The 9101-nt window shown below is 53.7% G+C and overlaps 1 pseudogene; it reads left to right on the top strand.

The window, feature by feature from the left end:
- Positions 1 to 780: 780 nt before the first annotated feature.
- LOC149343987 (uncharacterized) lies at positions 781 to 3914 on the top strand (annotated as a pseudogene).
- The last annotated feature ends 5187 nt before the right edge of the window (positions 3915 to 9101 follow it).

Here is a 9101-nt window from a genome sequence, read left to right as displayed (position 1 = left end):
TTTCTCATTTCAATCATTCTACTATTCTAGTTAGTTTTTTTTTCGCCGCGCATATACCACCGCCGTACCTTGGCCAATCCCCCTGCGTGGGTATGTGCCATTTTCATTGGAAGAAGAACAAGGTTGCCATCGTGCAGGTCGTGTTGTTCTTGATCGCCCCGCTTCCTCGCCGACCTCGACGCCATCCCCGACGTCCTCCTTCTACATTTGGTGGAGGTGCGGCCTGATCTCCTTCCCTCACGTATAAGCAAGACGAGCTCGCATGCCTGAAGACGAACACCCACCGGCCGCCCCGATGGCTCAGCCGGTTGTCTGCTCTGGCTCCTTACGCCAGCGCGACCCTGCGCTCTTTAGCGGGACTGACGACACAGACTGCGATGATTGGCTTGCTTCATATGAGCGAGTGAGTTCATACAATATGTGGGACGATGCCACTAGGTTAACAAATGTCCTCTTTTATTTGACCGGCATTGCCAACTTGTGGTATCGTAATTATGAAGCCGATATCACGACATGGGACTAATTCAAGGCTAATCTTACAACCGTGTTTGGTCGTCCTGCTGTACGCAAGTTCCGCGCCGAACAACGCCTGCACTATCGATCACAGCTGCTCGGCGAAACAGTTACAAGTTTGACGCCGAGACAACAAAGATGAAGTAAAGATGAGAGAAGCGGGCGGAAGAAAACGGGGAAGTGTGAATAAAACAAAGGCTAGGCTATCGAGCGGATGCTCAGCTCAGCGCGTCTCAGTTTCAGTCTTTACAATGGCGCAGTCGACCAATGTCGGACCCGGCCAGGACCTCCCGACCCGCCGCTTCTCTTTCGAAGCGGCCGGGCAGTCACACGGCCGGCTCCCTCGGCGCCTGGGACCCCTTATTCCGGCCGAGAACGGCGTCCATGCCTCCTAGGCCGATCACCAGGGAGGAAGTGTTCGCTGCCATGAAGGTATGCACGAGCAACACGGGAGCAGGCAAGATCCAGAACGCACTCATACGCAACCTCTGCGACGAGGCGGTCGACCAACTGACCACCTTCCTCAGCGGCCACTGGGCCGCAGGAACGGTTCCTGAAGAGTGGAAGCATGCAGAGGTCGTAATGATCCCCAAACCGGGTAAGAAACTCCAGATCGAAAATCTCCGACTTATCTCACTCACCTTCCTGCCTAGGCAAGCTCCACGAGCGAGTCGTTATTCGGAGGCTCGAAAGCTACATTGGAAGACGAAGACCTGTACCCCCACAGTATGTTCGGCTTCCGAGCCCACCTCTCCACCCAGGACATCCTCTTACAACTCAAAGAGGAAGTCCTCACCAACGTCCCGAGCGTAGGCGAGAGAACGCGGTTGTGGCCTTTGACAATGTTAGCCACACAGCTGTAATGGGAGGACTCGACAACCTCCACTGCGGCGAGAAGATTCACAGCTACGTGAAGGCCTTTCTCTCTAACCGGACCCCCAACAAAGGCCCACCAAAAGGGTCCGTCATCTCGCCACTACTTTTCAATGTGGCCATGATCGGACTCGCGAGACAACTCGGGAAGATTGAAGGCATACAGCACGCAATATACGCTGACGACGTCACGGTCTTGGTTACCACTGGGTCGCTCGGCCAGAAAGAACGACTGCAAGCAGCGGCTACGAGTCTTGGGAATGTGGCTGCAGAGCAATCAGCGATGCGGCTTTCTTAGGCGACTGGGGCTAGGCGAAACTGCGGAAATCGAGAATCGTACTGCGAGCATACCGGACGCAATTCGCCAGACGCTAAAGGTTTCGCTCCCTTCCCCGGAACATGGGCCCCAACCTGCATGCGGCCCGTAGGGCAGTTCGGGCGAGGTATGTACAACAAAACCTAGCTACAAAATCCACAACGGTATACACGAACGCGCCTCCCCGTATTCAGGAAGCTCACATAACATGGCGGTAGATATTGATTCCAACCTAGAGGAATTAGCTAGCGCCTCAGTCAGGGATTGCACGGTAACCGAAGGGGAGGAGCTGGCCGTAGCTCTAGCGGCGGTAGCCGGTTATCGAAGCAACACGTCCCTTACCATCCTTACAGATTCGAGAGAAGCGTGCCGTAACTACATGAACGGCCGCATAGGTCGCTCCGCGCTCCGGCTCCTCCAGAGCGCGACCCCACAAAAAGTCACACATAGCATTTACAGGGTACCAGGACACACTGACATAGCGGGGAACGAACGCGCCGACGAGGTAGCTCGAGGGTATCGAGCGTCCTCCCAATCGGACGATCTACTCGACCTAGTCGGCCCTACGTACTCAGACATTCTCAACTACTATAAGGGGTACGGATCCGCTATCCGCCGCCTCATCCTGATCTAAATCAACTAGATCACGTGGGAATGCAGTAAGAACGACAGCTTTCGTAAAGAACCGAGTGCAGAAGAGTGGGAGAGCCGCTCTCCAGCGGCGGTCTGGGTTGCCAACAAGGTCTGATCCAGCACGCCCAACGAGCAGTGAAGCTCAGCGGTGCTCTGGAATAAGGCACCGACCCTGTGAGAACAAGGAAGATGGACCTGTTCTTTCTCGTCTGCTACTAGCACAACACCTTTCTACAGCAATAAACGTCTTTTCTACCTATCTACCTTCTCGGCGGATTCGGCCTTGACCCTCCTTCCCGAAGCCCTCTCCACCCTCCGGGAGAGGGCTTCGGGAAGCCCTCTCCCGGAGGGTGGAGAGGGACTGCAGCGCTCGGCCGCAATTCGCTGTCCTCTGGATACACAGTACCGCCGGTACAAATTCCGGAGTTCAATGGATTTTATAACGACGCCGAAGACGCCGTTATAACGACGCCGTCTTCGCGGAAGACCATCTCCGCGCTTGGCACCAGTACGAAGGTTACCGCTACACCACTTGGTCGGCCTGGCCCTCTGGCCGGCCTTCTTGCCGCGTATACACCCCTGGCCAGTGAGCACGACGCCAAACTCACGACGATAAGAGCGCAGCGCCGTCTTCTTCAGGCCTGCAACATCGAGTGGCCCGCGTCTGCAGCCAAACAGTACATTGTCGACGGGCTTCACGATGCCACCCACGCATCGATTATGTCCACGTCTACCGAGCGGCCTCCTTGCATGACACCGCCTGGCGTCGCGGGACCGTTGCTGCCGCCGGAACATGTGCCGCAGCACCACAGCAACGCCGCGGTTGCTTTTCGTGCGGACAACACGGCCACAAGGATTCTCCTTGTGCTGCCCGCCCACGCACACAATTCAAGAATCACCCTCTTCCCTCCCTGCCGGTGCATGTCGATGGCATCGGGAAGTTGACCGCACTGGTTGACACTGGCGCTCAGCGAACGGCATCGCTTGAACGTCATGCACCGGGCCCAATGAGTCAGTGGGACCTCGTATCCTCTGCAAGGCTTGGGGGAAGCGCTGTTCCCGTTGGTGCAGTCGATATCTGCATCCGGACTGAGGCTGGCAGCAAGGTCCTGGTGGGCGTCCCGGTGTTTGCGGGCTTGCCTGTTGCTCTCATCTTGGGCGCAGACTACCTCATGTCCGCGGACGTGGCTCTGAATCGAAAACGGCGAAGTGCAACTGCGCTCGTGCCGTACCGTCCCTGGCCCGCCCGTGGACGCCAAACGTGAGCCTTCCGGTCCTAAAAACCTTGAGTGCCCTGCTCCAACGGCACAAGGCCATTTTCGCGGAGACTAGTGCACAGCTTCCTGGCACTGATTTTATTGTCCACCGCATACGAACCGACAATCACCCGTCTATAACTATTCCGCTGCGGCGCTACGCAGAGCGTGAGCGAACGGTCATCGCTTACCAGGTACGCGACATGCTGGCTGCTGGGGTCGTAATACCCTCTCCTCGATCAAGCCCTTGGGCAGCGGCTGTTGTTCTCGCACGCAAGAAAAACGGCACTCTGAGGTTTTGCGTCGACTACAGAGCTCAATAAGCACGCGATCCCAGACTCTTATCCGCTTTCCCGTATCGACGACACGATTGACGCCGTCCGACACGCGAAATACTTTTATATCAACGTCGCCGAAGAGGATAAACAGAAGACTGCTTTTCGCCTGGTAATGGCTGCGTTATTCTAATGCGCCGTAAAGGTACTCAGTGAACGAAAAGAAATGCGGGCAGCTCATTTCACCCGAACTTGTAAAGCAGTCGCATCCAGGCGTGTGGATGAAACATTGATTGCATTATCAAATCCGGTAATAAACCTTAATAATCCAGTAATAATAATAAAGACGAGAATATCGTCGATCATTTTCACAACACCCGACTGGCCTTCCAGGATACGGGACATCTGTCGCTGAAAGTACTCCGGTGCAGACGCGATCCCAAACGGGAGCCGGAGTAACCAGTATTCGCAGGCGCGCGGAATCACAGGCGCTCATCAGTGTAATTCCAGGTGACGTGCAGTAACCACGCAGGTGTACGTGCTCGCTGTCGTACACAAAGCTGCCTTGGCGCAGGGCTTATTCTTGAAGAGATCTTACACCATTCAAATAGAATTCCATTTACCTGCATATATATAGGAAGCAGATTCTATAGGATAAAATAAGCTTCCATGAGTTGGCCTGTATTCGCTGCTCAATCTTGCTGAAAATGACGATTGTGTGTCAATTAGAAAATGCATCCTATTCCACTTAAATCCGATGGCGGAATTCTACTATGATGCTGCGAAATAAAGTTGGGGTCTTGAACGCAGTGTTATTTGGACCCATCATCACCGAGTGCGCTGGTACTTGGACCACTGTCCCTCTCCATTCGGTGCTTTTAAATGGGGGGCGCAGCTAGCACCATACTGAAGCGTCAGCGTCAATTTCCCTGTGGACATACAGAAAGAGAAGTATATAGAGTTTGGAGCCCTCATGTAAACCAACACCTCGCCGAACTTGCGAAGTCTGCTGGATGTTTGATAATAGCCTACCTAACTTCTCCCTCTTCGTTTAAAAAAATCACTCTCTTATTCGTTATTCCATTCAAGCTATTTCCCTGTGTTCACGTCTGGGGAACGTGACGAAAGTGAACATTGAAATCCGTACGTTTATACCAAAAACGTGTGCTCCATATTTTTGAGAAAGTATACAGGGCCTATTGGAATGTTGCAGACTAAAGCGCTCATTCTTAAGTTTGATGTATTTTCTTCCGGCAAATAAGGTATGCCTTTTAAGATTGGCGTAGCAAATATGCAAAACAAAATTCGCACTATTCACAGAACTGTGACGACAAGTTACGATATATAAGAATCTAGGTTATCAGGTGACATATGTTACACAGCAATGCTCCCAGTTTGAATTTCGCAGTTTAACAACCATCGATCGCATCAAGGCGGGAATGTCGTGTCAATTTCATTTCCTGCTGAAAAAGTGAGGCAACCTTGATGAATGTATTTTCTTGTTCATTTTGCCACATTAGGACCCTTAGACATATTTTGCGAAATATCAGTGAAATTAATATGTAATAGAAGCATAAAAAAATAAAACTCTGTATTCTGTTAGTCGCCTCTCGAGGTGTGCTCAGTCAGAGGAGCTTGGTTGATCTACACATCGTGAGCATTGGCAACATCGACGCGGTCCTTGGAGTGATTGAAGAGATGATGACCAATAATGCCAATCTGTCAAGGATAAGCGCCACTTGTCTTCTGTTCTCTTAGAAGTAGTGTTATCAGGCTGTTGGGCACAGGCCTCGTCAGGCAAAGATGCCTACTGACTGTGTCTACCAGGTGCTGAATGTTTGCATCATCGTCAGGCAAAAGATGCATGTGCTGCAAATAAAAACTGAATCAATGACTGACTTGCTGTGGGTTACAGATATCTCCACCACCTACAAGAGTCGACGATGTACCCTCCAATTTGGGAATGGGCCCCTCATGCACGGTCAGGATTATGACTTCCGTTAATATCTGAGAATGGCGACGCTGGTGGCCTCATTCGAGAAGAAACGCGTTTCCACTTCCTCACGAAGGGAGGGCACGACTTGCATCTAAGATCTGTGAATCGCGGCGTTCGTGACCCCTCGTGCAGCCGCATTTCCACATGCTTCAACATAAAGCGCTACGTGCGACTCATCCACCAAAACAGGCTTGGCTCTTCCCACCAATCTACATGACTCGTAGATGGCAGGTGCCATACGCGTGCCAAAGATTTCGGCTTCCTATGAAAACAGGGAATGGCGACGTTTGTGACTTCCTTCCACTTGGCGCAGAAGGGAGGCCACGGCTCCTCCAGTTCAACAACTGATAATGGCGAATATCGGCTGCTTTGAGAAGACTTGTGTTCCCACTTTCTCTAAAGAAGAGGCGAGCGTGCAGCTGCGCCACATAGAATGCATTGAATTACTCTTCACTGTTTATATAGCTGGTTTATAAAAGCGGCTGGTGGCTGGAGTCCAAGGCCGACGACCAAGGCGAGCAGAAAGGCGGCGATGCTTCAGGGACAAGATGACGATGTACCCAGCACCTCCACAAAATGATACGTGGTGGCAAGTTAGCAGCAGTTAGTAGTGGATCAAGAACGCTACCGAGGAGCTGCGGTGCACACAAGGGCTAACAAAATAGGCTTGATGGCTGGTGAGCGGCCTACCAAACCAAACCACACGATCGCACTGTGAATGTTTAATGACACATCACCGACTACGGCTCTGAACTTAACTAGAACCTTTAACTATGTCAGGGACGTAAGACCACAGGAGGAGATATTAGCAACCATGCTTCCTTCATATTGCTGCGTTTCCACCAGCAGCTGCTGGGGGGCTGTTCTTTGCAAGTCTCGTGCACCTGCGAGTAAAAGAGGCAGAGAAGAATGGTACAGCAAAACAGCGCTGACGGACGGGACGGAATGAGACAGACACATGCGCTGTCTCATCTTCTTCCGTCCCGTCCGTCAGCGCTGTTTTGTCGTACCATTCAACATGAACCAACCAGCCCGAATCAGCCCTCTCTTTGAAGGCAGAGAAGCTCGGCCACGGCCTACTCTGGGTGCTGGTTACGAGCCCCATGGCTACGTAACACTCGTGGAGGTGGATTTGAGATCCCGTGCCTCGGACGCCTCCTCGAAGCGGTTCATCGAGTCCCGACCGACTGCCGCTAGTGTCTACGCCCATACATCGCAGCAGCCGCCGCCTTCACGACCTCGCCCGAGAGTTCGGGCTCCTTCCCGAAGCGGCGCCCACCGACCGCCCCATTGAGCTTCCTCTTATAGCGCCGGCGAGTTCCCCTCATCTAACCCTTCAGCAGCCCCGTGTGCCGACCAGTTTCCATGGCGCTCTTGCTGAAGACGTAGACCACTGGTTCGAAAGCAGACATCTGGCGCTCACACCTCGCCAGCGATCGCTCTGCTTCCACAGCGGCGAGGCCGGCCACCTGTATCGGCGCTGCCCCTACCGCGAACTCGGGCTTCAGGGATTTTGACGTCACGCCCTGCGTACACGGTTCCGTGGGCGACCTCGGCAAATCGAGGAATACCTTGCTGCCGGCAAATTTCACCGAGCGGCCGCCCACGGTCACCCTCTCCCGTCCGCTACTCGTCACCTAGCCGTCGTACTTTCAGCGATACGTTGAGGGGCGGTCGGCAAGCCCACGCAGGGGAATCTGAAGGCGGCGACCTCAGTGGGGCAGGTTGCTGAGCACATCAGTCTGCCAGACAATCAGCGACTACGTCACCGGACTGCCGCTATAACGCCACGTTCTATGAGACGGTTTTTCCGTTGCTCCCTCGCCTCCGTCGCGGCAGCAGCTGACGGAGGGACCGTCGAGCTCTACGTTTCCGTCGAGCAGCGGCGCTGGAGCCCCGCCCCACAGAGAACGCGCCAGTCACAGCGCGAGCTCGCTTCACGTGACCCACCGCTTGTTTGCTGCGACCAAGAGATGGCGCTGGCGCGCGTCGCGGCTTATCGCGGCTTATCGCGGCTTCGGCGGCGGCGGCGATGCGTGGGTGCGCGGGCACGAAGAGCCGGTGTCTGGCGCCTCTTTGGATTAGAACACCATTCCGTCACTTGCGGCCGTGGTTTCCGCCTCCGTCGCCCCCTGCTGTGCCCGGCGGTTCTCAAGCACTTTAATCCTTCTTTTGACGGCCGCTGCTCATTCTGTGGGGAGGTGGCCGACACCTTCCACATGGTTTGGTTTGGGCATGCAGAAAAAATCCTCTCCCCCCAATCACCCCTTCCCCTACCCGAGAGGACTGGGAGGCGGCCCTGCTCAGCTGCCAGGAACTATCGGCCCAACAGGCCCTGGTTCGGCGGACTTGTGTAGCGGTCTCGACCAACGGGATACCGGAATGAGGGACTCCGCCTAGTGTTGTAAGGGGTGAGACCCATTAGGGGCCTCTCCCCGAGCACCTCTCTGTACATTACTAAATAAATGCTTTTCTCCTCCTCCTCCTCCTCCCCCGCGCCGTAGAGGAGGCCGGCTGTGATGAGGTCTTATAGTAGATACAGCAGACTTCTCAATAATGAGTAAGAATTTCTGGCCTGGACCCCAAATTCTTACTGCAAGAAATGTTAGGTGGCTGTTTCGGCTACTTCAGAGATATCTATTTAGCGTGCCGCTTTCTCGGAGTCCGTTTCTCTCCTGTTATCTCATTAGTGCGTTTCATGTAGCTTTACGGAAAATCTGACCAACACAGACAGAGTTCTTTTGGGCTGGGAAGTTAAACAGCCAAAGAAAAAGGTTTCATATTTGTGTGGGTGAGCAATGACAAGGTCTTCTGCGCAAGATAGAAGGAAGTGCAGCGATTTGTGTTTTTCGGGTTTTTGCGTGTCCCCTGTAACCCAACTTAATTCAGATCTCACCTGCACGTTTCACCCGTGAGGGCAGAACTCCCAGCCAATCTTGGTTTGGATGTAGCCGAGTCAGTTGATGTAGTTTATATTTCATCCTTCAACTATTTTAGTGCCGACGCCATTGCTCGCACTTAGGCGTCGTGTATTTATCAGAAGCCGGTTTTTTGGCAGGCAGCTCACCAGCCTACCGAGTGGTGGACAGGTGGGGGCAGCCTGCCCTGCGTGCCCGGCGGCCGCTCAATTAATCGTGAGAGGATGTTCGCGAAGACCAACCTCGATAGCAACCGAAGTCGCATCGATGGGAGCACCTGCCAAAGAAGAGCAGTGGCGCGTCTTGACTTTGCGTACCACT

The sequence above is a fragment of the Amblyomma mixtum genome, chromosome 5 (assembly GCF_055824585.1).
Source record: "Amblyomma mixtum isolate Tamu chromosome 5, ASM5582458v1, whole genome shotgun sequence".
Classification (NCBI taxonomy): Eukaryota; Metazoa; Arthropoda; class Arachnida; order Ixodida; family Ixodidae; genus Amblyomma; species Amblyomma mixtum.
Note: the sequence above shows the minus strand (reverse complement) of the source record. Positions and strands in the feature narration are given on the sequence as shown.